General features: G+C 45.3%; 1 pseudogene; it reads left to right on the forward strand.

Moving 5' to 3' along the window:
- Positions 1-24,878, forward strand: LOC140680755 (nuclear pore membrane glycoprotein 210-like; annotated as a pseudogene).

Raw genomic sequence — 24,878 nt, forward strand, 5'->3', positions numbered from 1 at the left:
ATGCACGGGAACTTCCAGAACGTCTGTAGGAGAACAAAGGAAATGAAAGCCAGGGATGTTCCATGGAGTGCTCCAGGCGTGCTGCTGGGCTGAGCAGTGACAGCAGGCCCAGCCCAGGTGGGGATGGCTGCAGGCACCTTCAGGGTTTTGCGGAAACGGCCACGGGCAGGTTTCTTCTCTTGTGTGCGGTCCAGGGCTGCATCTGGCAAAGAGCGAGCGCAGCCAGGGCTGAGGGGCTGCGGGAGAGGCCGGAGAACACAGCCCAGCCCTGCGCTGCCCAGGCAGGGACAGCCCCAGGATGCCCCAGGGGATGGAGCACGGCTGTGGGGTGTCTGCCCAGGCCCTCTTCTGTCCTGTCCATGGGCACATCCCCAGGGGATGGGATGGGATGGGATGGGATGGGATGGGATGGGATGGGATGGGATGGGATGGGATGGGATGGGATGGGATGGGATGGGATGGGATGGGATGGGATGGGATGGGATGGGATGGGATGGGATGGGATGGGATGGGATGGGATGGGATGGGATGGGATGGGACGGGAAGGGACGGGATGGGGCCAAGCTGGCCACAGCCATCAGCCGTGTGGCCCAGCTGTGCCACTCACTGTCCTGCAGTGGCTGGAACTGCTCCAGTTTTTCATGCTCCTGTGCTGGGGCAGCTTCAGGGCTTTTCTTTTTCTTCCCCCTGAACACTCTGAACAAGCCGAGAAATCTGCCTGCCATGCCAGAGTCTGGCCTCGACGTCACCTGAAAGAGAGATGTCTCGGGAAAGCTCCAAGTCAACAAGTCCTCAAGGGCACCTGCAAAAGAGAAGCCTCGGGAAGGCCACGGGCTGCCAAGTCCTGTGGTCTTGCCACGAGGTCACCTGTAGGAATACTGCCTCAGAAAAGCTCCGGGTCAGGCACGAACGAGCGCGCTGTGCAGGGGCTCCTCACGGCACCGCTCTGTCCTGTCCTGTCCGGTCGCCTGCTCTGAGCAGAGTGGCGTGCTCTGGTTAGTGCCAGCTCCTATGTCAGCACGTGTCACAAAGGCCATTCTGTCCCGTTCTATGCCATAGTAACCATGCTGCACCATGTCACAAAGGGGCCTTGCACACACTGCCACCTGCCCTGGGGCCACCCCCTGCCCAGCCAAAGTGGCCCAGGTTGGAAGGAATCCCTGGCCCCAAGTGTCTGAGACAGCCCGACAGGATCTTTAGGAACGGCTCAGACCATCAGCAAACGCTGCCCTGCTCTGCGGGCTCAGGGCAGCAGAAGGAGCTCCCAGGGCTGCCGACACAGCTGCGCTGGGAAGGGCACAGAACCTTCCATGGAAGCTGCCACAGCCTCCTCGGGACACATCCCAGCCCGTGGCCACCCTAAACCCACGGGTGTGGCACACACAAGGAACTGTGGGCCAGGTCACGAATGCTGCTCTGAGCCCTGGGGCCCGGGGAGCGCTGACACCAGCAGCTGTGGCAGAGTCCCCACCCAGGCAGACCTGCCACCCCCGAGCCCTGGCAGGGCTGGTGCCCGTCTCCTGCCCCAGAGATCTGAGCCCCTGGGGGGCTTCTGTGCCAGAGGGAGCCAAACCCACCTGCACTGGGGGCTGTGCTCCTGCCTGCAGGGGCTGTTGGCAGGAGCACCTGGAGCAACTGCTGGCAACAATGAGTAGATGGTAAAATGGTTAACCCTGCCCCGGTATAGAGATCTAAGTGGCCAATAAAGTACAGCTCTCCCCTCTTGTTCCCTGCAGCACAATCAGGACCATGAATACAAACAGTCACGGATATTCTTTCTGAGATCCATGAGCAAGGCTGTGCCAAACCACAGATGCTGCCTTAAAACAGACTCAAATTCCAGCCCAGACCTCTCACCTCCCAGACAACTCCTTCCCCAACACACCTCCAACATGTAAGAGGCCGTCTGAAGACCCTCACTCATTTGCCTGCCGATTGCCACGAGAAGGAACTCCCTTCCCCCACTGCAGTTCCGGCTTGGAGAAGGCAACAGTGCAGGTGCAGCCGCTGTACCGTTACGTTCCGTTCCGAACGAGGCCCGGCAAGAACTTGGCAAGAAGTTGGCAAGGACTTGGCGAAGACCCAGCGTGGACCCAGCATGGGGCGGCCCTCTGCAATTCCTGCTTCACTCTCCACCTTTAAGCCAAATGAACTGTTGGGGTGACTCTGGTGGTCTCTCACTGAAGACCCCTCATCTGCCTCCTTACCACCGTGACAGACGGAGATCAAGAACCCTCTCCCCAAGGACTGAGACTGAGACCCCTACCACAGAGAGTGGTGGTGGGGGGAAATGACATGACCTGTTCTTCTCCAGTAACTTCAATGGACTTATTCATCATTGTGTTTGTTCAGCCTGGATGATTTTCTGTAGATACACCTGTTTCCCCCATAGCAATTTCAATAGACTCTCATTGTTCTGCATGTTCCCCCCTTTCCCTCTGTGGACTATAACTGGACCCCTGGGTTGGGTAGGATTTCGGAGACTCTCCCCAACACAACAAGACGGATCCCCATCGTCCGGACCACTGAGGACCTCGCCTGTGTTGGTAGCTGTTCCCATCCCCCCTTCTCTCTCTCTCTCTCTCCTTTTTATTTCTTTTCTGACCCCACTATCACATTTATTGTTTTTGGCCCTTAATAAAGGTGCATCTGTTGTGATTAAACTGATAGTCCCCTGCTGTTTGTCTTTTGCACTTTGGGATCGGCTAACGAACCATCACGACACCCCGCTATAAGCGGATCGTGACATTAAATTGGCGTCACGGACAGGATTTCTGTCTAGGCAGAAGGGTGCAGGTTCTGTGTAGTCTGTAACAGGGGAAGGACATTTCTCTCCAGCCGCACCTAGCCTGCCAGTCCAAAAAACTGAGCATGGTCAAGAAAGCAAGGGGGGAGATTCGAATTTCCCGCAGACTGCACATTGCCTTGGCGAAAAAGCACCCACGCTGTCTTCAGAAATTGCAAAAGATCTCTTAGTGCAAAAGGCGGGACACTGTGTTGTTTTATGTTTGCACTGTCTGGGAAGGAAGGGACAACTTGAGGAAACTAAGCAGATCCTCCTAGGCAGGTTTTGTCTCTTCACCCACCCAGGGAAGTGAAGGGCGACACAGCGAAGACTGTGTGCTTTCCGTAACTTAAGTTTGTACCTCCCTGCTGTGGTTTTGGTTCCTTCACAAAATGAGTGATAACCTTAACGATAAGGGTAAAGTTGAATTTTATGCTTTACTAGCTAAATACAATGCCAAACCTTCTCCAGGAGGAGAAGAATGGGCACAAAGTAATTGGTTTAATTTGGATAATGTGGTTGATAGAATATGTTCTTTACAACATGATACAAAATTTAAACTGGGCAGAAATCAAACCATCTTATGCTCAGTTTTGGGAGCTTGTCTTACGGCAGCTGTAGAAACTCGCTTCCAGCGAAGAAGTGAGCAAGAAACAATAACAGACTCCCTTCAAAATTTGGTTGAAATTTTACAAAAACAATTACATGAAGAAAGGAATGAAAAACATTAATTGAGAAATGAGAACTGTGCATTGAGAGCTGCCTTAAAAGAGGAACACGTTAACAAGTCACATAATGCTGATTCCTCTATAAATCCCGAGGAAAAGGAAACTCCTCGCATTAACCAAATTTATCCTCACAAAGAACTTGAGGCAGTAAATAATTATGGGGAACATTGCTGCTCTCATTTAAGACCCTTAATTAAAACAGAATATAACTATCTCCGTGATGATGATCTTGAACCCCACATCACAACCAAACACATACCATACACTGCCACCGAGTTAGCTGAGCTTAAAAGAGAATACGGACGCCTCCCACACGAATCAGAAACAGAATATGTTTTCCGGGGGTCCCTCACCGGTGGCGATCAAATTAATTAACTGAACAAGAAGCCAGTGGGTACTGGGGACACGGTGTCTTCTTAACAACAGGAGATAAACGTGACTCGTGGTCCCTGACACAGCGTGTGGCTTTTTGGGCCGGGGGAACAAACCCCTTTGGAAAGGGGAGATCCTATAGCTATAATTAGCACCCCTGACCAACTCCTAGAAAGTGTGTCCAAAGCCACTTGTCTGCAAATGATTCACAGAAAGAAATTAATTCCTGGCTTTGAATTCCCGATGCAATTACCTGTGAAGCCTGAAATAATGACCCCTTTAATTTGTGGGCTTCCAGAAACACTCAAACCTACTGCCATAGCCTTACAGAAAACTACAGCAGCTGTATCTCCTGTACAAAGACCAGACAGATTTCCTAGTAACCAGAACAACCAATTGGTTCCCCTTTATGACTTGCTGAGGAAAGGAGTAAAATGGGATTTGACTTCTTCTCAGGAAGAAGCATTGCAATTACTGATTTTTGAAGCAACTGCTCATCAAGCACTGGGCCCTATTCATCCTACAGACCCCTTTCAGGCAGAATGGGGATTTGCTGTCTCAGGATTGTCAGTACACATTTAGCAGCGGGGACCCGAGGGTCCAACAAGGCCTGTTGGTTTTTATTCCCATGGTTTCAGAGATGCTGAGAAAAGGTACACTACCTGGGAAAAGGGATTGTTTGTGGTCAGCCTGGCTCTCATTGAAGTGGAAAGACTTGCACTACAACTACCAATTGTATTGAGAAGCCCTTCCAATGATACTAAGACAGTCACTACTGGGACCCCCCCTCCTGACGGGGTGGCCCAGAGGGCCTCGGTAAGAAAGTGGTATGCTCAGATTGAACATTACTGTAACATCTTTACAATAACAGAAGGAGCTGTGAACAATTTGGCAATACAAGAAACTGAGAGCTTGGATAGCAGCCAGGACAAACCTGCCTCTGTAATCAAAGTGGCCCCTCCTTTCTGCCCTGAAAAATCAGCAAACTCTTGGTTCACTGATGCCTCTGCTAAACAAGAAGGGAAGGTGTGGACATACAGGGCAGCAGCCCCCAACATTTCCTCTGGTGAACTAATTAATGAGGGAGAAAGCAGTTCTCAGGTCAAGGAGCTGAGAGCTGTGTGGAGTGTTTTCCAACAAGAAGCACAGAACGCCTCTCTTGTCTGTCTCTACACTGACTCCTATGCTGTGCATCAAATGATCCTGATAATCCAGCACATTACCCTGGCCAACCTGTTCTGGTGGACGTCCCTTACTACAGGGCTGGTACCACTTGTGCTAAAACCCCCTCTGCATAAATGTGCATGGGAAGCCTCTGGTGCTCTAGGGAAAGAGCATTGGATAAATACATGCAGGATAATTCCATCATTCTAACCTCTTCTGCCTCTTGCTGGCAGGATTCTGTTGTGTTTACTTTTACAGAAGAACTCCAAGGGACATGAAGACCACCTAATTCATGATAAAACTGGTAATACTTTCCTGCATCCTACCACAACCCCATGGCCAGAAACCAGCTGAGTGGTTGCGGTCTGAAATAATTGTGGTAGTATGCAGAAAAAGTGAAAAGATCTCTTTAAGCACAAAAAGGTTTGTACGCACCGAAGCGTACAGGATTGTTGACACAATTTCACATTAACACAAACTGCAGAAGTAGCTTGTCTTTGGTCCAAAAATACTGAAGCGCTTTCTTTTAAGTTTAAAGTATTGATTTAAATACTGGGGAGAACTTGATGTTAATGTTGTGATACCTACCACCCAACCACCAGTTATGCTTACCCCAAAAATTTCTAAAGTTGAACCATATATAATCAGGAAAAATGGCCAACAACAAATATTGTTCAATCCGGCATGGTCTCTTAAACAAGTTAAATTGCTAATGCAAAGCAATGTCTCTGAAATTCAGCCAGCTTGTTCACCTTTCTTGTAAACTTCTTTCCAGGGTTGGACGACCTGGTTACGACAGTGGAACCCTTCTAAAACACGGATACCAAGAGACATAACTGATGTTGTGGGAACAGAATTGGGAATTCTAAATAGTATTAATTCAGAAGTATTATTAAATAAATTGGCTGCTATAACTAAATATTTGACCCAATTACAACAACCATTGCAATCATCCTTATCAGCCGTGGGAACGCATCAGTGGTTGCTATCAAACATATTACCAAATTGGGAAAAGGTAAATATGAATGACCACAAATTGATAATTGATGCACTCAATTCTACACAAAGCAACGTTTCCTTAGCCCTTAGCTGCATCCAGGCACAATTATGGATGCAGTCAGTTGCTGCTTCAATTATAAGAGAAGGTGAAGAAGGCACGTTTCCTATGGAAATTCGGAAGATAGTTTGGGACAGTGCCACTGACTTTGAAAAAGATTTTCAATCCTGGTGGAATTTGGTGAACTTTACTTATGACCCCACTGCAAACTTAGCCGCAGCTTTTGTGTTAACCGTACGCAATGCCTCCGTGCATTCAATATTCCCCATTATTGCATTAGGATTGAATCATGATGGAGCCACTCTCTATCCTTCCGAGCATAGAGAACGGGCCCGACAAATTGATGATAAATGGCAAACTGTTAACTTAGAATCTTGTATTGTCCAAGAACAACAAGGGTTCATCTGTGAAGGCAATGCAATTATAGCTCAGGATATTTGTCTGGACACTGAACAAAATATCTGTCACTTTGAAATCCATCCTAATGAAACTCCTAAAACATTCCTTGTATATATAGGCAATGGATGTGCATGCTTTAGAACTGCTTGTAACAAGTGTATGTAGAAGACACAGTAGTAGATACTAAAAATCATTCAAATTTTTGTGCTTGCAATTTCACTAAAATTACAGGATGTGATTTTTCTTTTGAAGCTCCAGTTACTTCATATCAACTTTTAGAATCTAATTACACGCTGATTCATAAGCTATTGCCTACCCCCATTGGAATGAATCTTACTCTGGTAAGGCAATTGTTGCTTCACCAGGACTTAACACTGGTAACTATTCATCATGATGTACAAGAAATACATCGGGTTATAGAAAGGGTGAAAAGTGATGCAGAACATAGGTGGTGGGATACACTTTTTGGGTGGTCACCTACTGCTACATGTATCCTGAACAAATTGTGTCATCCCATTGTTGTCCTTTTGATTCTAGTTTTGATTGGCTTTGCTTTATCAGCAATCTTGCTTATTATGCATTGGAGAATGATAAAACGATTAACAAAATTGACAGCTATAATTAATGCACACCACTTGCCGATGTGCTTTATACTATAGACATCCCCAGGACTATAGACACAAAGCAATTATAAGATTGGAAGATTATTTGTTTTAGAAAACCTGATTTGAATTCTTAAGGATTGTTTTATTAGTTTATTATTAAAGAATTGTTTTAATATTATTTAATCAACTCATTGTTTATTGATTAGAAAATTGTTCCAATTAATATTGATTCAATTTATACTAAGTATTGTTATTGTTTTACTATTTTCCCTGTTCTCTTTTCCCCTCCTTTTTCTTTTTTTTTCCCTTCTCTGGGATATGCTGCCAACACTAGACGAGTCCTGAAGACTTCACAACGACACTACAGAACCCTGCTGAAGATCTCTTGAGGGCAATCATCAGTCACGGGGTGGTGTAAGAGGCCGTCTGAAGACCCTCACTCATTTGCCTGCCAATTGCCACGAGAAGGAACTCCCTTCCCCCACTGCAGTTCCGGCTTGGAGAAGGCAACAGTGCAGGTGCAGCCGCTGCACCGTTATGTTCTGTTCCGAACGAGGCCCGGCAAGAACTTTGCAAGAAATTGGCAAGGACTTGGCGAAGACCCAGCGTGGACCCAGCACAGAGCGGCCCTCTGCAATTCCTGCTTCACTCTCCACCTTTAAGCTGAATGAACTGTTGGGGTGACTCTGGTGGTCTCTCACTGAAGACCCCTCATCTGCCTCCTTACCACCGTGACAGACGGAGATCAAAAACCCTCTCCCCAAGGACTGAGACTGAGACCCCTACCACAGAGAGTGGTGGTGGGGGGAAATGACATGACCTGTTCTTCTCCAGTAACTTCAATGGACTTATTCATCATTGTGTTTGTTCAGCCTGGATGATTTTCTGTAGATACACCTGTTTCCCCCATAGCAATTTCAATAGACTCTCATTGTTCTGCATGTTCCCCCCTTTCCCTCTGTGGACTATAACTGGACCCCTGGGTTGGGTAGGATTTCGGAGACTCTCCCCAACACAACAAGACGGATCCCCATCGTCCGGACCACTGAGGACCTCGCCTGTGTTGGTAGCTGTTCCCATCCCCCCTTCTCTCTCTCTCTCTCCTTTTTATTTCTTTTCTGACCCCACTATCACATTTATTGTTTTTGGCCCTTAATAAAGGTGCATCTGTTGTGATTAAACTGATAGTCCCCTGCTGTTTGTCTTTGCACTTTGGGATCGGCTAATGAACCATCACGACACCCCGCTATAAGCGGATCATGACACTTGGCCAGGGGTGCAGAACAGAGCAGCCCTGAGGATGCCCTTCCCTGTGCTGACTGACTGAGGCCTCTGGATCTTGTGGGCATCTCATCCCTCAGCCTGTGCTCTGAGCTTTGGTTGCCTGCTTTAAACATCCTCCCTGCACACACAGGACTCTGGCAGTGTTGTGCCTCTTTCTGTAACTGCTAACATTGTTCTTGCAGCACGAGGCTGTGCTCCCGGGGCCTGCCACCATTGAAGTGATGCTTGTGGAAGATGTGAAAGTGAGCCCCACTGGGCTTTCTATCTACAACCACCCTGACATCCAGGTGAGGAGTTACTCTGCTGCTTTCCAGCTGCAGGGAGGAAAACATCACATATTACAGGGGGTGTGTGAGGAGACAGCTTTACTGGAAAGATACAATCTTAATTCAGGATGCTTTTCTGGTTTTGCAGGCAGAACTTCTCCTCCAACAAGGTTCTGGATATTTTTTCATTCATACCAGTGTGCCAAATATTGTAAGAGTGACACATGAAGAGACTCAAGGCATTGCTTTGGTGAGTGCAGTATTTTGTGGTTTTACACCTTTTTGCCAACCAGGTTATTGTTCTGCAGCTTCAGCACTCCTGGGCATTTTGCAGCAGGTGTGAATAGAGAGGCAGTAGCTGCATTTTGGATGTGTTTGCTTGTCATGGTTGTGCTTCAGGCAGGGGATCTTTGCACTGGCACTTTCTGCTCTAGTCTCAGGTAAAGGAAATTGTTTCTTTACAGCTTTGATGCACCTGTGTTCCCTGTATAAGGTAAAAGCCAGTTCCAAGTACTTCACCCATTACAACTTTGTAGTAAAATGTTCCTGATTTCACAAACACACCACAAAGAGTAACATGACAGAATTATTCAGAAGCTACCCATAAGATTAATTGGTTTCCAAAGTAATACTGGAGTATTTGCTGTGGGCCAGTAGTTCTGAAGGTTTCAAATTCTTCTATCCTACAGTGTTGTTTCAGGGTATTTTAAAATCACAGTATTGCATCCTGGTTTTGTGAATGAATATTTATTAAAGAGTTTATTCTGATCTCCATATGAAGTTTCTAATGCACTTTTCCACTAGAAGATGCCAATAAAGTGCAAGTGTGCTTGACTTCATCAGGCCTGGGATATGAAATGCATTCTGCAGTGAACACCAATAAAACTCTGTGTTTGCATTGCTGCTTTCATTAGGAAAGAACTTGAAACAAAACAAGTTGCTCTAAAGAGTGGTTTTTATAAATGTATCAATTACAGGTTTGTCTTTTAAAAAGTAATGCTGATAAAGTTGTGAAATAATGATAACTAAGGTGGAAATTAGAATATCAAAAGACTTGATGGAACATCTTAATTGTCTCTAACTATTTTAAGTGTGAGGTGGGAATATTTTTTCCAACTAGGCACAGAGGTGAGAAAAAAAGTAGAAGAGATGAGGAGTTTTTTGTACATAGTACACTGTTCAAACTCTTAATAGTTTTTTAGTCAGGTCTCCCTGATGGGTTTAACTGATGTCCATGAGATAGGTTCAGTGCTCTTGTCTGGAATTCAGGAGTGGAGCAGTGACAGCAAGACAGGCTTTGTGAAGTGTAGGAAGAGATTTAACTGCCTGTCAGATTAAAGGAGAGAAAAGTCCACATTAAACACATTTTTTAAAAAACGCAACCCCACACACATTTGTCAGGTTTGTTAGCCCTGTGTGCTGTGCTTGGGTTCCATCCCAGTACAAGCCCTGGGTTTTTCCATGGAAGCAGCAGAATGGCCTGGGAAATCAGCAGGCTCTGTAAGGCTGCTGCCATGGCAGGTACCAGTGCAGCCAAGTTGACAGAGGATGAGTTGGCAGTAAACTCTTGTGAGAAACTAAATTCAAGTTATGTGGAGCAGTGATTCTCAGACTCTTCAGTGGGACTGCCAAGGAGGAATTCTGTAGCTCTCCCTCTGGTTTTGACACAGCAGCTTCTCTGGGCATGGGTGGGTGGTAGCAGGGGAGGAGTGAAGAGTGGCCACCAGTGCAATATCCCTGGATACTGGGAGCCACTGGGCACATAATGGTAGAGGAGAACAGCAGAGTTTGCTGAGACAGGAAGAGTTTTAAGAGTTGCAGTAGCCCTGTTTGCCCTTTTCCCTGTTTGCTTTCTCTGGTCTCCCAGCCCAGCTGAGCTCCATTCCAGCTCCCTCCCTGTGCCACTTCCCCTGCCCTGCTGCCCAGCCCCTGTGTTAGCCACCCTCTCTGGGAACTGCTGCTGTTCTGGAAGCTGACCTTTATTAAAACTTCACATCCCTTTCTATTTTGAGGCAGAAACAGGAGTAGTGCCCTCACAGAACAAAATGTCAGCTTTCCCCACTGCTCTGCTGCTGGCTCCTGTGGTGCTGCTGGGCAGAGCTGAGAGTTCACTGAGCTCCCGTGCACTGGGGGCCTGTCCATCTCCCCTTGTTCAGAGTCCAGAGCACACAGCAGGACACCCGACTTCACTGCTCCCTGGCCAAAGGGAGCAGAACAGCTGGGATTGTCCTGAGGTCTGTGACAAGGTCAGGGAGTTGCAGGAGAACTGCAGAGCTGATGTGAGGAGCAAGGTGTGGCTGCATGGCCTTGGCAGAGGGGACTTTGGGATGGGTGCTTAGTTCTGAGGGCTTGTGTTTGGGACCAGAGGTCTCTCTCTTCATTGTTTTATTCTCTTTATCTGTTAAGTGTAACATTCTCTTTCTTTAAAATAAATGTAATAATAGTTTTATTAAAGAAACACCTGATCTGTCAATTGTCCTCTTACTTGCCAGGATCTACCACCAGGTTTTGGCTGCTCAGATGAGAAGCAGTGACAGTAGAGTACAAACCTTACATGAAGCAATACCAGTGCTTTACAGGCATAATTTTTGTTCTCACTTTTTTTTTTTTTCCTTATCACTTTGGTTTTCACTCTAAGAAAATTTTGTTGCTCTGAAGGATTTGTGTGTTTTTTCTCCTGTTGGGGGGAGGGTAACAGGATGCCAGACTGTTCCAGATGAAGAGCTGTTAATTCACTTGGTGCCTGGGGGCTGTTTGCACTAGCTCAGTAGCTTAATACTTTTTACATACATTTTACAGCTTGATTTTTATTTTGGTGGAAGAATTCTCCTTGTGTAAGCTTGGAGATTTCTGCATCCAACTGCTTCTGCCCTAAAAGTGATACAAATGTTATCCTGTGAACATGAGACAAAAGAAGTGCTATAAGGCAGTTTTCTTTTGGCATTGCAGGTGCAGCCTCTGCTCCCAGGATCAGTGACTGTAATGATTCAAGACCTGTGTGTGGCTTTCCCTGCCCCAGCTGAAGCTGAAATTCATGTGTCTGATATCCAGGAATTCACGTGTGAGTTGTTGGCAAGGTCAGTGCCTTGGAAGCAGCATTAGGAGCTGATCCAGCCTGCCCTGACTCCTGTGCTGCTGGTCCTGAGCACAGAGATCACACATGGACAAGATGCTACAACAGAGAACACCTCCCTGTGTCTCTGTTTCTCCCTCCCGAATTTATCCCTTCAGGTTATAAGGGTCTCAGGGTATCAGGTATCTGTTCGTGTTCTGTGTGGCAGCAATCTCAGCTTTTGCATTTACATAGTAATATTAATCCCTAATTTATATGGACATGCTCATTTACATTTCCTCCTGTTTAAAGGGCACGTGAGCAATTCTTTTAGGAGTAGGTTTTGCCCCAGGGTCATTTTCCATATGTCAGGTTTTAAAACTGAACAGAAGAAAGTCCAGCTCATTGCTCTTGCCAGCTTGGGTGCACCTTAAACAAAAGAAGTGTTGATATTTCTGGATGTTTTAATTATGCCCTTGCCAGCTGAAGGACCTGAGTTCATTCATTTCATTTGACACTAACTCTAGCTGCAGGGATTAGTCTTTAAAATCAGTGTTAGTCTAACCTTGGGGCGCTATCTCCACTAGCCTACTACAAGTATAATACAAAATCAAGTGAAAATTTTTATGCTAATAAATAAGAGTGGTGTGAATGCAGAATGACTGGATATATCTGTTTCAGGTGGAGATTGGAAAAACAGTTAAAGCTTATGTCAGAGTTCTGGATGACTCAAAGAAACCTTTTCTGGCAAAATACTTCCCTGTCATGGATCTCAGTCTCAAAGCAGCATCTCAATTTGTCTCACTTGTGTAAGTTAATGGACTTTTGAAATTAATCTGTGAATAAGAATTGGCAAAAAACGAATAAAGATATGAGGTTAAAGGCATGGTAATACACAACGGCTGAGAGTCTATTTATTTTCTTTTTGTAAATCGTTAATTACCTGTTAAAGGTAAAATATTATTTGTGAGGGAAGTTGCCTGAACTAACAGCCTGAATGTTGCTGGCTGATGAAGGAGACTGCATTCCTCCAGTGTGATGACTGATGAAGCTTTGTGCATCTTGGAAGCAGTGACTTGGCAGAGATTGTCAGGTGAAGAGTGCTGTGTGAAGGCACATCTGATGTTATCAAACTCACTGTGTCTGTTGCTTGTTTCATTTTCACTTCAAGTATTTAATGTTTCAATAAAGCACAGTTTGCAAAGAGCAATCATGTGTAAAATTGTGATAATTTCCTCAACTTTGCTTCAGACAGTCACTTAGCCTTGTGGTAAAACTGCTGGTCACTAAATGAGTCCTTTGCTTTGCTATTTGTAATTTACACAGTAATTTACTATCTCTTTAATGGATTTCTTTGCAGCCCCCTGAGGGAGGCTCCGGATGAGCACACTGCTGCTTTCCTGGTGCGTGGGATGAGCATTGGGCAGACGAGTCTGATGGCAACTGTGGCTGACAGAAGAGGACAGAGACTCAACTCTGCTCCACAGCAGATTGAAGTAAATAATTTCAGATAAGATACATGCATAAAGAAAGTCTGTGCTACAGTGGAACAGGAATACATACATTATGGTTACAGTATAGTAATCAATTTGCCATAAAATTCATTCTGTCTGGAAGCTGACCTAATGCCAGTCAGATTTCAGTGTTGTTTAACTCAGATGAGGTAAATTTCTGCATGCTCAGTTTACTGTGATTAAGCAACTAAAGACTCAGTTGTACACTTGTACTGTTTTGTGGTGTCATTTATCTGACTGAAGGATCCTGAACACAGGTATTCATATTTCTGTTTTTAGGTCTTTCCCCCATTTAGACTACTGCCAAGGAAAGTGACCCTAATTATTTGGGCCATGATTCAGGTGAGGCATCGTCTTACATATTTTCTTTACTTTGTAATTTCTGTTGTAAAATGAATCTTCATAACTGGATTTTCAGCAGGAAATACTCAACTTGACATTTATCTGCATTCACACTGAATGGACTGACAGGCTTGTTGGAGAGGGACTTTGGGCAAGGGCCTGGAGTGACAGGACACCAGGAGTGGTTTCAACCCAACGCAGGGCAGGGCCACATGGGATATTGGGCAGGAATTGTTCCCTGTGAGCGGGGGGAGGCCCTGGCACAGGTGCCCAGAGCAGCTGTGGCTGCCTCTGGATCCCTGGAAGTGTCCAAGGCCAGGTTGGACAGGGCTGGGAGCAGCCTGGGATTAGTGGAGGGTGTCCCTGCCCATGGAACAAGATGAGTTTTGAGGTCCTTCCCAACCCAGCCCATTATGTTTCTGTGATGGATACTCCAGTGAGCAAGAACAATGTCATTCTTGAGCCAGCTTCTGTTTTGCTCTATTGCTGGATCAAAGGATTTGTATTTGCATTTGTCAATTGGGTGTCAGCTTTTCTGGTGATAAATACCAGCACAGCATGAGTAAATCTGTCGGCTCCATGAAATTAGGCATGGTGGGCTTGTTGTTCACACTGAAACACAGAGCAGAGCTCTACACCAGGGTGCTGAGGATAAGGGGAGGTAAAGTTTGCTGAAACTTTCTGGAGTGGAGGTGGCATCAACCTGTGACACTCTGTGAGGCACCGGGTCCACTTCTGTGCTCAGCTCATGCATTTCCCAGGCTGACATCCTGCTAGGACCTGGGGGAATAGTCCTGGAGCTGTCCTGGGAAGGTGCAGGCAGCACTGAAGTCACTGTGGTGCTGAGCAGGGAGGGTATGCCCTGTAGAGGTGACCAGAACTATCTGAAGGGTTCATTAGCTGTTCTGTGTGCTGTTCTGACAGATCAGGGCTGAAGGAGGCCCCCAGCCTCTCTCCAACATCATTTTCTCCATTGACAACGAGCACATTGCAGCAGTGAACAGCTCTGGGCTGGTCAGAGGAGTGGCCATTGGCAGCGGGGTGGTGACAGGATTGCTGCAGGCTGTTGATGCAGAGACAGAGAAGCTTGTGGCAGTGTCCCAGGTAATGTTTGTGGTGCTGTTAAGGGCTGACAGGAGCTCTCTGAGTTGTGGCTTTGGCTCTGAAAGGGGGCACAGAGTCTTTCTGCATGAGCAGTGTTACCTCGTGCACTTCTCTGGTTTCCTGAAGATGAAAACTCAGAGTTCCTCCTCCCTGGCACATGAATTTACACAGGTATTAGCACAGGTAGTACTTTGAACAGGCAGGTAAATCTTGCTGTGCCTTAAATCAGTCTCACAGATAACCAGGGAGGCTTTATGACCAGTCTGGAGTTGTCAGAATTGGTTAGTGCATCTAGAAAAGCCCATCTAAAGAAGCCTTTCTAGCACAGCAGAAGGTTGTCTTGATCTGCATTCCCTCTTAGGTCAGGATGATCCGAAGGCAGCTGTTGCTGAAAAAATTGTCTCCTAAGCTGCAGCAGTATAGAACACTGTCATCCCTTGCTGTGGTCTGACCCCATCTGTGAGGTGCAAGCAGTGAATCCCTGACATTCCCTCAGAATCTGTGTCCTTAGATTTTCCTGCAGCTGTGTGTGAGGGAGGTGGGCAGGCCTGCAAGGGAGCAAAAGTCCCATGGACTTCCATGAGACTCAGAGGAACAGAACCTGGGCCAGATCTTATGACTCCTTCCTTTGAGCTCAGGGCAGCACAACTGCTGTGAACCACAAAGTTCTGCTGCTTGACAGGTGCCAGAACAGTCCCAAGAAGACACAAACTAAATATAAAAAAACCCCAAAAAAACCCAAGAAATGTCTGCTTTTTAATGTATGGACAGCAGTCTGCCCTAATGGTGTGACAGGAGGCAAAGTGAACTTGAAAGGTCAATCTGCTGCCCAGTGAGGTCCAGGTCTGACCTTTCCTCCCCAGTACACAGCAGGAATAAAATCTATCAGGAATGCCTGGGTATATGAAGAGGAGATATCAGAGTCAAACATCATGTTTTTATTCTCAGTTGTCCCATTTGGTGCTCTACAATCCTCATTTCATTCCAGCTCTTAGCTGTGTCTTCCTTTACTCCTGGGTTTCTTCATCCCTCTTCTTCTGGGGCCCCTGATCTTGTCTGCTGCTGTCTCTCACCTCTCAGCTCCATCATTCATGTCATCAGTAATTTTGAGTAGATTTTTTTTTCAATCTAGGGGGCATTTTTAAATGCTTATAAATCAAAATTTAATCCTTTTTAGTTTTTTACAGTCCTACTGAATTTGTCCATCTGTATTTCTTCTGACATCTCACAGAAATCACAGAGCAACAGTGATTAGATAATGATAAAATAGTGGCTGTAGAGCCTGAAAGTGAAGTCTGGTTTCTGTTTGACAAGTGCTTTCAGTGTCTTATCTTCCTCTTCCCCAGGACAAGGTGGAAGTTGAGGTGGTACAGCTGACAGCTGTGAGAATTTGGGCACCCATCACACGAATGAAGGCTGGTACTCAGGTGAGCTGGTTAGGGATTGGCTTTTGTCACCTTCGCGTGTTGGAACTGCAGCTTGTGCTCGTTGCTGTCACACCTCCTCGTGACAGCACTGCAGTTCTGGGAGGAACCATTTTCTTCATGAGAGACCCCATCTCTTAATCAGAGGGAATTTAAATTCTCTTTGCCGTGGGCAGGTGTTTGGTTTGCATGCTGGCATTACCTAAGCAGGCTGGTTTCTCTCTTTCCAGATGCCAGTTTATGTCATGGGCATCACCAGCACTCAGACTCCTTTCTCCTTTGGCAGTGCTGTGCTGGGGTTAACGTTCCACTGGTCTGTCAGCAGGAGGGACACCCTGGATGTCAGGACAAGGCACAGTGAGGTAAAGTGTGTGTGTGTGTGTGTGTAGTGCGTGTGTGTGCAGCTTGGGAAAAGGAAACGGCCACTTCAGGGCAATGCAGGGAATGTTGCTGCCTCCACTGCCTCAAAAGCCAGGATCAGTGGTCAGCACCTCGGTGCCAATGTCTGCGCTTTCCATGAGTCAAACTTGAATCCCTTTCTCCTGTCCAAGGCTGCTTTTCAGCTTCCTGCAAACTACAACTTTGCAGTGGATGTTTATGGCAGAGTAAAGGGAAGAACAGGTCTCAAAGTTGTCGTGAAGGTCCTTGATGCTGCAGCCAACCAGTTCTACAACGTGGCAAGGGAACTGTCTGATGAAATCCAGATTCAGGTAGGATGATTTCCTACACAGTTGTTCATGTTGAAGTATCTCCTTCAGAACTGGGCTGAAGTCTGTATTTGAGATCAGGAATTTGAAATGCAGAGTAGCTCCAGCTTTGGTTTATCTTTGTGTCCTTACTCTTGTTTGTATAATATTCCTCATTTGGGCTCATGCAGTTCAGGGGCTCATGGGGTTAGGGGGAGTGTCTAAAGTAACTCGGGTGAATATGGCGTTCCCAACACCTTTCCTTGAGAAATCCTCTGTTTTCATGCTGAAGAAAATTCTTGAACTTACTACAAACCAGTTTACCCATAACCCTGGAAATAAATAGTCTCAGAATAACTTGTAGAAGTACTGGCTGTCCCATTCTTAAATACTCATAATACTCATGTTCAGTTGTCTTGTTTTACCATATATATTATACAAGAGAAGAAAGTTACAGCTCTGTTTAGTTTTGTTTGTTGATTTATTTTGAAGATTAAATAAATAAAGTAAATTACTGTCTGCACACAACAGTGGGCCAAAATGCCTCTTACTTTCCAGGTGTTTGAAAAACTTCATCTAGTCACCCCAGAGGCAGAAGCAGAGCAGATCCTCATGTCACCAAATTCCTTTATTGAACTTCAGACCAACAGGTCAGTGCTCAGTTTCCATAGTGTGGCTTGTGTCAGCCCTGTATCCACACTGTAGGACTGTTGTGTTTAAGGGAGCTGTTTCAGTCTCTCAGTAGCACTGTTCATCCATTTAATACACACTTTACCTGCTGGTTCATGGTATCTTACTGTTCTCTCAGGCTTTGTCAAATCTTGTATTAGATTGTAGCTGTAAAATTCATTCAATATTGGGAACTTTCAGATCCTTTTTTTAAAAGCAGCTGAGCCAGTTAAAGCAGTATCCTGCTGCCTGCTTCCTGTAGAGGTTTTGATGGGTGATTGAGGCTTTGTGGAGTATAATTCTGTGTATTTTGCACACAGAGGTTATGGCTGTATTTTCAGATTAAAATGTCATTTCCAAATGAGAAATTCTTTTTACATAATCTCTTTTCAAAGACTGACATTTTAGACTCATAGCAGGCTTGAAATGTAGTTTTCCCAGCATAATAATGGTCAGATAGAGACGGTAGGACACACACTGAGGGCAAAGCTTTAGAGGCATTTGCATTTTAGGGGAGGGAACCCTAAGTTTAATGGAATCACAGACTGGTTTGTATTGGAAGAGACCATAAATATGGTTTTACATATTTAAAGGGTTCCTTACTTTCTGTTTTGCTTCAGGGACCGAGTTGCCTCCCTAAGTTACCGTGTCCTGGATGGGCCAGACAAAGTCCCTGTAGTGAAAGTTGATGAGAGAGGATTCCTCGTCTCTGGGTCTGTGGTCGGATCCTCAACCATTGAAGTGATTTCACAGGAGTTGTTTGGCATCAACCAGACCATCATAGCTGCTGTTAAGGTACTGTCAGCTCCCTTCCTTTGCACTTTCCTCAAGTACATCTTCACTGCTCCAAAAGGGATTGTTGGCTGCACTTCTTGAACTTCACTTCTGAAAAATGAGCAGTGTGGGAATTAACAGTTCTGAGCTTTGAACCGTGGGACACCAGGAAATGTAAGCCCATCATCTCTGTTCAAAAAATCCTTGAGCCAAGAACTTCCTGCATCTGGCAGCATGAGCCTTGAGATAGCCACTGCTCCCCTTCCTCCTACCCCTTTTTACTGTCAGCATCTTCTGTCTGTCCCAGCTAAAGGAGAAAAATGTACAATTGAGTGCTTTAAGTTATTTCTAAGTGTTTGCTGTTCCTGTAATCACTGTAAAGTGTCTTGGTGGATTTTTTTTTTCGAATTTTGAAATTTCCCAAATTCACCTCCAGCTCTGTTACTGATGACCTTGTTTCTTCCCTTTGGCAAGTGAAAAATGTCTGATGAGTTTGGGGTGGCTCAAACACCATTTAGTCAGCACGCAGTGGGACTGAAGTCAGATCCCCTGTGTGAGTTTGTCCTGTACCCAAAATGGTGATACAGAGCTCTCTGTAGTAGGACCCATCTCAGTTCAGCACCTTGTACAAATCATTTATTCTCCTGTACTTACTACAACTGTAGTGCCTTTATGGAAATGATATTTTGAACCTCATGAGGTAACACAATTCATTTTATGGCGGAAGAGCTGAGAGAGCTTGAGAGGTTTTGCTGAAGGTCATGTCAGAAAACTTGTGACAGAGCTGGAGATGAGCTTGAATCTGTTGTGTCATTCTGAGGCAAAGCTCTCTCCTTCACTTTGTCCTTCTTTCATAAGGTCTGGTGTTGTCTGTTTACAAGTGTACACAATTAAGAACCAAACTGCTGCAGCAGCATCACCTAACACTTAGACCTTGAACTTGGTCAAAGAAGGGCTCTTACATAAGCCAGGGAGGGTGGGTGAAGAAGGAGTGACAGCGAGCTTAGTGTGGGACCAAGCTCAGCACTTGCCTGGGCCTGCTGGACTCAGTATTTTATTTTATTTATTTATTGAATTAAAAAAAAAAAAATCTGAGATACTTTAACAGTAAAAGGCTGTTTTCATCAATATTAAATTTAGCAGTCGTCCCTTGTGGGACAGTTGCTGAGATTTTAAAGTAAAGCAAGCATGATAATCTGTCAGGGAAATGGGGTTTTTGTTGGCTTGTAACCACGGCTTGTTGGGCAGAGATCTGTGTGCATGGAGATTTTAACTGATGAAACCAGCCCATGGCCTTTTTTTTTTTTTTTTTTTTTTTTTTTTTTTTTTTTTTTGATTCACCAAAGATGTATTTTGCTTGAGGCCAAATTTGTCCTTTCCTTTTTATGTTCTGACATGTACATTTTCAGATTGCAAAATTTTACGTTTTAGCTGAGCCTCTTAGGTCAGGAAAATAAAGGGATTTTTCTACAAGTTAAGCTTGAGGCCTTCTTTTAAAATAGTTTTTTCAATATAATTGAGGAGTTTTGCTTCCTCTGTCCATTATTTCTTTTCCAACAGCTGTAATAAAAAGAGAGATATAGTTATTTTTGTTGGGTAATTTTGCTCGTTAGCCTAGGTAAGTTAATCAAGAATAGTAATATGCAATTTAAACACCAAAAGAACAGGTTGTCAAGTCTTTGTCTTCAGAAAACCTTTCTTGCCTGGAGTGTTACTGCCGAAATGGGGGGCTGTGCACATAGGGTTAATGGAGCAGACTCTCCTGAGGAGTTCAGAGCAGTTCCCAACTTCTGTCTTGGCTGAGGAGAGGCACTGAGGGAACCAAGCTGAGCCTCTGAGCCCTCAGGGTTTGTCAGCTTCCAGCTCTGCCTGGAACAGCTTGGCTTTCTCACCTGCTGCAGGGGAGCTGGGCAGCAGTGACCATTCCATCCCCTTACTCACACATACATTGTGAGCTACCCTTCTAATACCTGGGCAATTAATTGCACCTTTTATTTCAGGAATTATTAGGAGAGAGGTCATGGGGCCACTTCTTCACTTGCATATCCAGGGAATCTCAACAGTTTGAATTGATAGGATAGTAATGTGCTCTCTGAAGTCTGTGTGTGATGTATGTTTCTTCATGATTGTTTCTTGTTTCAGTTCCCAGTGGTACTAGAAAAAAGGGCTAAGAAATATCAGTTGTGAGGGTACAAAGCAGACAGAGCCAGGCTTTTCTCAGCCTGACAGGGCAAGGGGAACACAGAGGAAACACTGTCTGAACACGAGACAGCACTTTTTACTGAGGTGGCTGTTGAACACAGGCTTCAGGAGCTGTGGAGTCTCCATCGAGCAGATGCCCGAGCTGCCTGAACATGGTCCTGGCCAGCTGGCCCTGGGTAACCCAGCTTGAGAGGGGGCTGGACTAGGCAGTGTCACAGGCCCCTTTTAACCTGAAACGGAGATACTTACAACAGCAGCTTCATGTGTTAGTCCTGGCATATGGCAAAATGCAGGTGGCTCATAAAGGCAGCTCTGGATATTTACATAAAAATAACTTTCTTCAATTATTCTTACAGGGGCATCATAGAAAGCAATTGAACTTTCCTTCTCACTGTCGATGCTTTTCCAGGACTGCCCCATCTCCTACCTCAGGATCTCCATGAGGCCGGTTCTGCTGACCCAGAGCAAAGAGGCACTGCAGGCCCTGCCCCTGGGTGTGACACTGACGTTTACAGTCCATTTCCAGGACAACTCTGGAGATACTTTCCATTCACACAATGCTGTGCTCAACTTTGCCACCAACAGGTGGGTGTCTGTCACGGGTGGTAATTACACAGAGCAAGAAAATACCAGACATACATAAAACAAAAGTGGTTCCAGGGATACCAAGTGAACATACAGCTTGGGCTGGGATTAGCAAAGCAAGGGTTTTGTCTCTGCAGCCTTCAGAGGCAGCGGCGGGAAGGAGAGTTGCAGTTAGCAATCAGTATTCCCTAGCCATGGAAAGCTGCCCGGATAAGCGTGGTCCCAGTGGGACCTGCAGGAGTGGTGCTTTGCTCTGAGTGACTCTGAATCATCCCCCTGCACGCAGCAGTGGCCCAGAGAAACAATTGATCCATCAGCATCTGCCTCTCCCAGTGCTGTGTTCCACTGACTCACTGAGGGCTTACGTAAGGTGGGGAACACTCTGGATCAGGGGCTGTCTCCTCAGATGGGCTTGTGCAACCTTCCCACAGCAGAGACAAGCCTCAAAAGGCTTTGGTCTCTGCCTCACAGAGTAAATGTTGTGAAGCAGCCTCCTGTGGTCTTCAGTAGAATACCACTAGTGCTGTTACTGAAACATGGTTTGTTTTCTGCAGAGCACCTTGCTGAATTTGGGTAGATACCAGAACTGGACATTACGTCTGGGAAGTTGCATTTTGGTGTTCAAATTTCTTGGCTTCCTAACACCCTTGAGAAAAGGAAAAAGAGGCAAATTTGTCATTCTAAAGCTCTACAATTCTCACAATTAAGTACTTTTCATGCATAATTGCGATCTCAGTATTTCCTCAGCATAGTGGTGAACTGAGAACTGTAATTTGCCTCAGTGACACCTGAATAATTTTTACAATTTCCTTACTTTGCTGGACTTCATCAGATGACTGTTCCTGAAAACAAGCAGTCAGCCAGCTGAAGAGTTTGACACCTCTCCTGTTGGAGAGACAATGCCATTCCCAAGCCTTCCCTCACACAGCAGCACTTGTGTTTGTGTGCAGGGATGACTTTGTGCGGATCGCCAAGGGAGCTGCCAACAACACCTTTGTGATCAGGACTGTCAGCGTGGGGCTGACCCTGCTCAGGGTGTGGGATGCAGAGCACAGGGGCACTGCAGACTACATCCCACTGCCTGTGCAACATGCCATCTTCCCAGAGCTCCCAGACGTGGTGGTGGGGGGTGTCCTGTGCCTGAGGACCTTGCTGACAGCCCAGGAAGGTGAGTGGCCTCCAGCTGTGTGGGTTAGCAGCTATTCCGTGGGACACCAGTCTCAGCAAAGCTAAATGCATGATTTACCATGTTTGTTCAGAATCAAACGTCACTGTTCTTGTTAATGACTAAAATAGGTTTGATCAACTCCTCTAATTTTAATTGCACTATGCAATATGTCTCTTGTTTTGAATTCCTGAGCATCACACTTCAGATATTTCTATTCCATTAGCTGGAAAGGCTTGGTTCTGTGGGACTCCTGCAGCGTCAGGCCTGCCTTCACTCACTGTGTTTGATTGTTGGTATTAATGGGCTTGTGTCAGAATAACTGCTGAGCAGTGGCACTCTCAGACACCAGAGTGGTTCCTGGGCACTGGGGGATGTGTGCCCTGCCTGGCAGTGGCACTCTCAGACACCAGAGTGGTTCCTGGGCACTGGGGGATGTGTGCCCTGCCTGGCAGTGGCACTCTCAGACACCAGAGTGGTTCCTGGGCACTGGGGAATGTGTGCCCTGCCTGGCAGTGGCACTCTCAGAAACCAGTGCCCAGGAGATGCTGCAGTTGGCAGCAGGGTGTGAGCAGTGCCCCTGTGGTGTTTTCCAGGCCTGCCAGGCATGTGGAGCTCCTCCTCAAGTGCTCTCTTCTTCTCGTGGATTCCAAGACTGGCGTGGCCCTGGCAAGGGACTCTGGGGTGGTCACTGTCTCTACTATGAGATCCCTGGGTTACTGAACTCCTACAGAGAGCTGAGGCACTGTTCTGTTACTGCTGAGATTGGTTTGGACCTAACCAAACTGTATTCTGTGGATGTTTTTTATTATAAATATTTAGAAATGTTCTTCTAGAAAGGCAGATGGTTGGGAAGTGTTTGGTATATGGCCAAAACATCATGTTTTTTAAAACATCTTTTCTAAGGAGGAAAATGTAGCATAGCCATTTTAATTTTTTTCCTCTACTGTTCTTATATTGTATATTTTGATTCCGTTGTTGGCCAAGTTGCTTCCAGGTGCTAACCAACTTTTGAGTATGGCTGCTATTATGAATGAAACTTCACTGCAGGATTAGATGCCAACAAGAAGTTGCTCAAGTGTTGTGCCATGCATCAATGATCAGATTAAATGATTTTTTTATCTCTATGCAGTTGTACTGTTGACACAATTCACTGCATCAGCCAGCATAAGCACTAGACATTCTTTTAAAATTAAATTTAGACATAAAGCTTTATGCATAATTACTTCTGGGGGTTGGGTAGGGAGACAAAATGGTTTTGCTAGCTTAAATTGCTTGGAAAGGCATTTTCCAATATTAGAGAAATCTGGGATTTCAAAGAAAAACATGGGTTTGTGGAGTCTTTTACAACTAATCCAGTCTGGTTTTGCCTTCATTTTTATTTGTTGAAACAGTTTTTGGTAACAATGTGTTTCATCCTTTTTTCAGATCTTGATGAATGTGCCTCAGGGGACCACAGCAATGCATGTCAGTGGTGTGCAGGCAAGCTTGCAGGGAGTGGCAGCTTCAAAAGTCATAGTTTCAATTGGGGAAACAAACAAAACTTTGAAAGGTATGATTAAAAAATATTTATGCTGTTGGTTTATTGTTTGTTTATTGATTCATGATGCTTTGGTTTGTGTTATGGGGTTTTTGTTAGTTGTTTAAGGGTAACAAGATCCCCAGGAACCTCAAATGCCTTTGTAGAGTCCCGGGAGCTCTAGGAGCCGTGGGATAGAATTTGGAAGGTGTTCTGGAGCACTGCTAATATTTCACAAGTAACAAAATCAGTAGATTTCAATAGAGATACCATTTTTGGTCATACAAGCGACAGTTAATGGGCAATCACCCAATTGCTTTTATGTTTAATTGCACTTGCCTTCTTGGGGTTGTTACATTTTCTTACTTAGTTGCCATGCTTAAATCTTTGACAGAACTTATCACCAGTTAGAATCAATGCAAACATTAAGCATCATAGTGTGTCCTCTATTTAATGTGCTGTATTTTGTGTGGTTATAGATCCTTTTAGCTTCTAGCTTAACAATCAGCACTTCTTCCAACAGTATTTTATTTTGCCATATGTAAGTTATTAGCCTACCAAAAAATCATCTCACCAGATACCAAAATCTAACTCAAGGCTCCCAGGATCATGTAAGTTATTCGAGAGACATGCGAGTAGAAGATTCTCTGCAGCTTATTCTTTCCTGTAAATAAATTATTCCTGTCAAGAAAACCCCACAACCTATGAAGTTTTCATTGCCGTCTCTTTGGGATTAGACCCTGAGCAAAGGCAGCTGTCTGTGATTTCCAGTGATTTTAAAATCCTCATAACCTTGTGAAACTATTTCAGAATGTGGTAGAATAACTCAATGCTACAAGCCATGATTTTGCTTTTAATTAATTCAACTTAATCAGCTACAATTTTATTTTGTATTTAATTAGAGATGAATGTTTTTCCTTCCCCCTAGGGGAGTGTTCACCTGCTCAGATTGAAGCCATTGCTGAGTTGCAGTCCCAGTCCATTATCAGTTGCCATCTCGATTTCAACAGTGATGCCTTTGACTTCCCAGCAGAGGAGATTTTTGTGGCAGAACCTGGATTTGATGCAGTTTCAGGTAAGAGATGACAAGATGCCATGCTGCAGACAAACACAAGCTCTTTGGTCCAGCAGATTCCACAGAATCCCAGCATCGTGGGTTGGGTTGGAGGGACCTCAAAGCCC

This window comes from Taeniopygia guttata, chromosome 28 (assembly GCF_048771995.1).
Source record: "Taeniopygia guttata chromosome 28, bTaeGut7.mat, whole genome shotgun sequence".
NCBI classification, from domain to species: Eukaryota; Metazoa; Chordata; class Aves; order Passeriformes; family Estrildidae; genus Taeniopygia; species Taeniopygia guttata.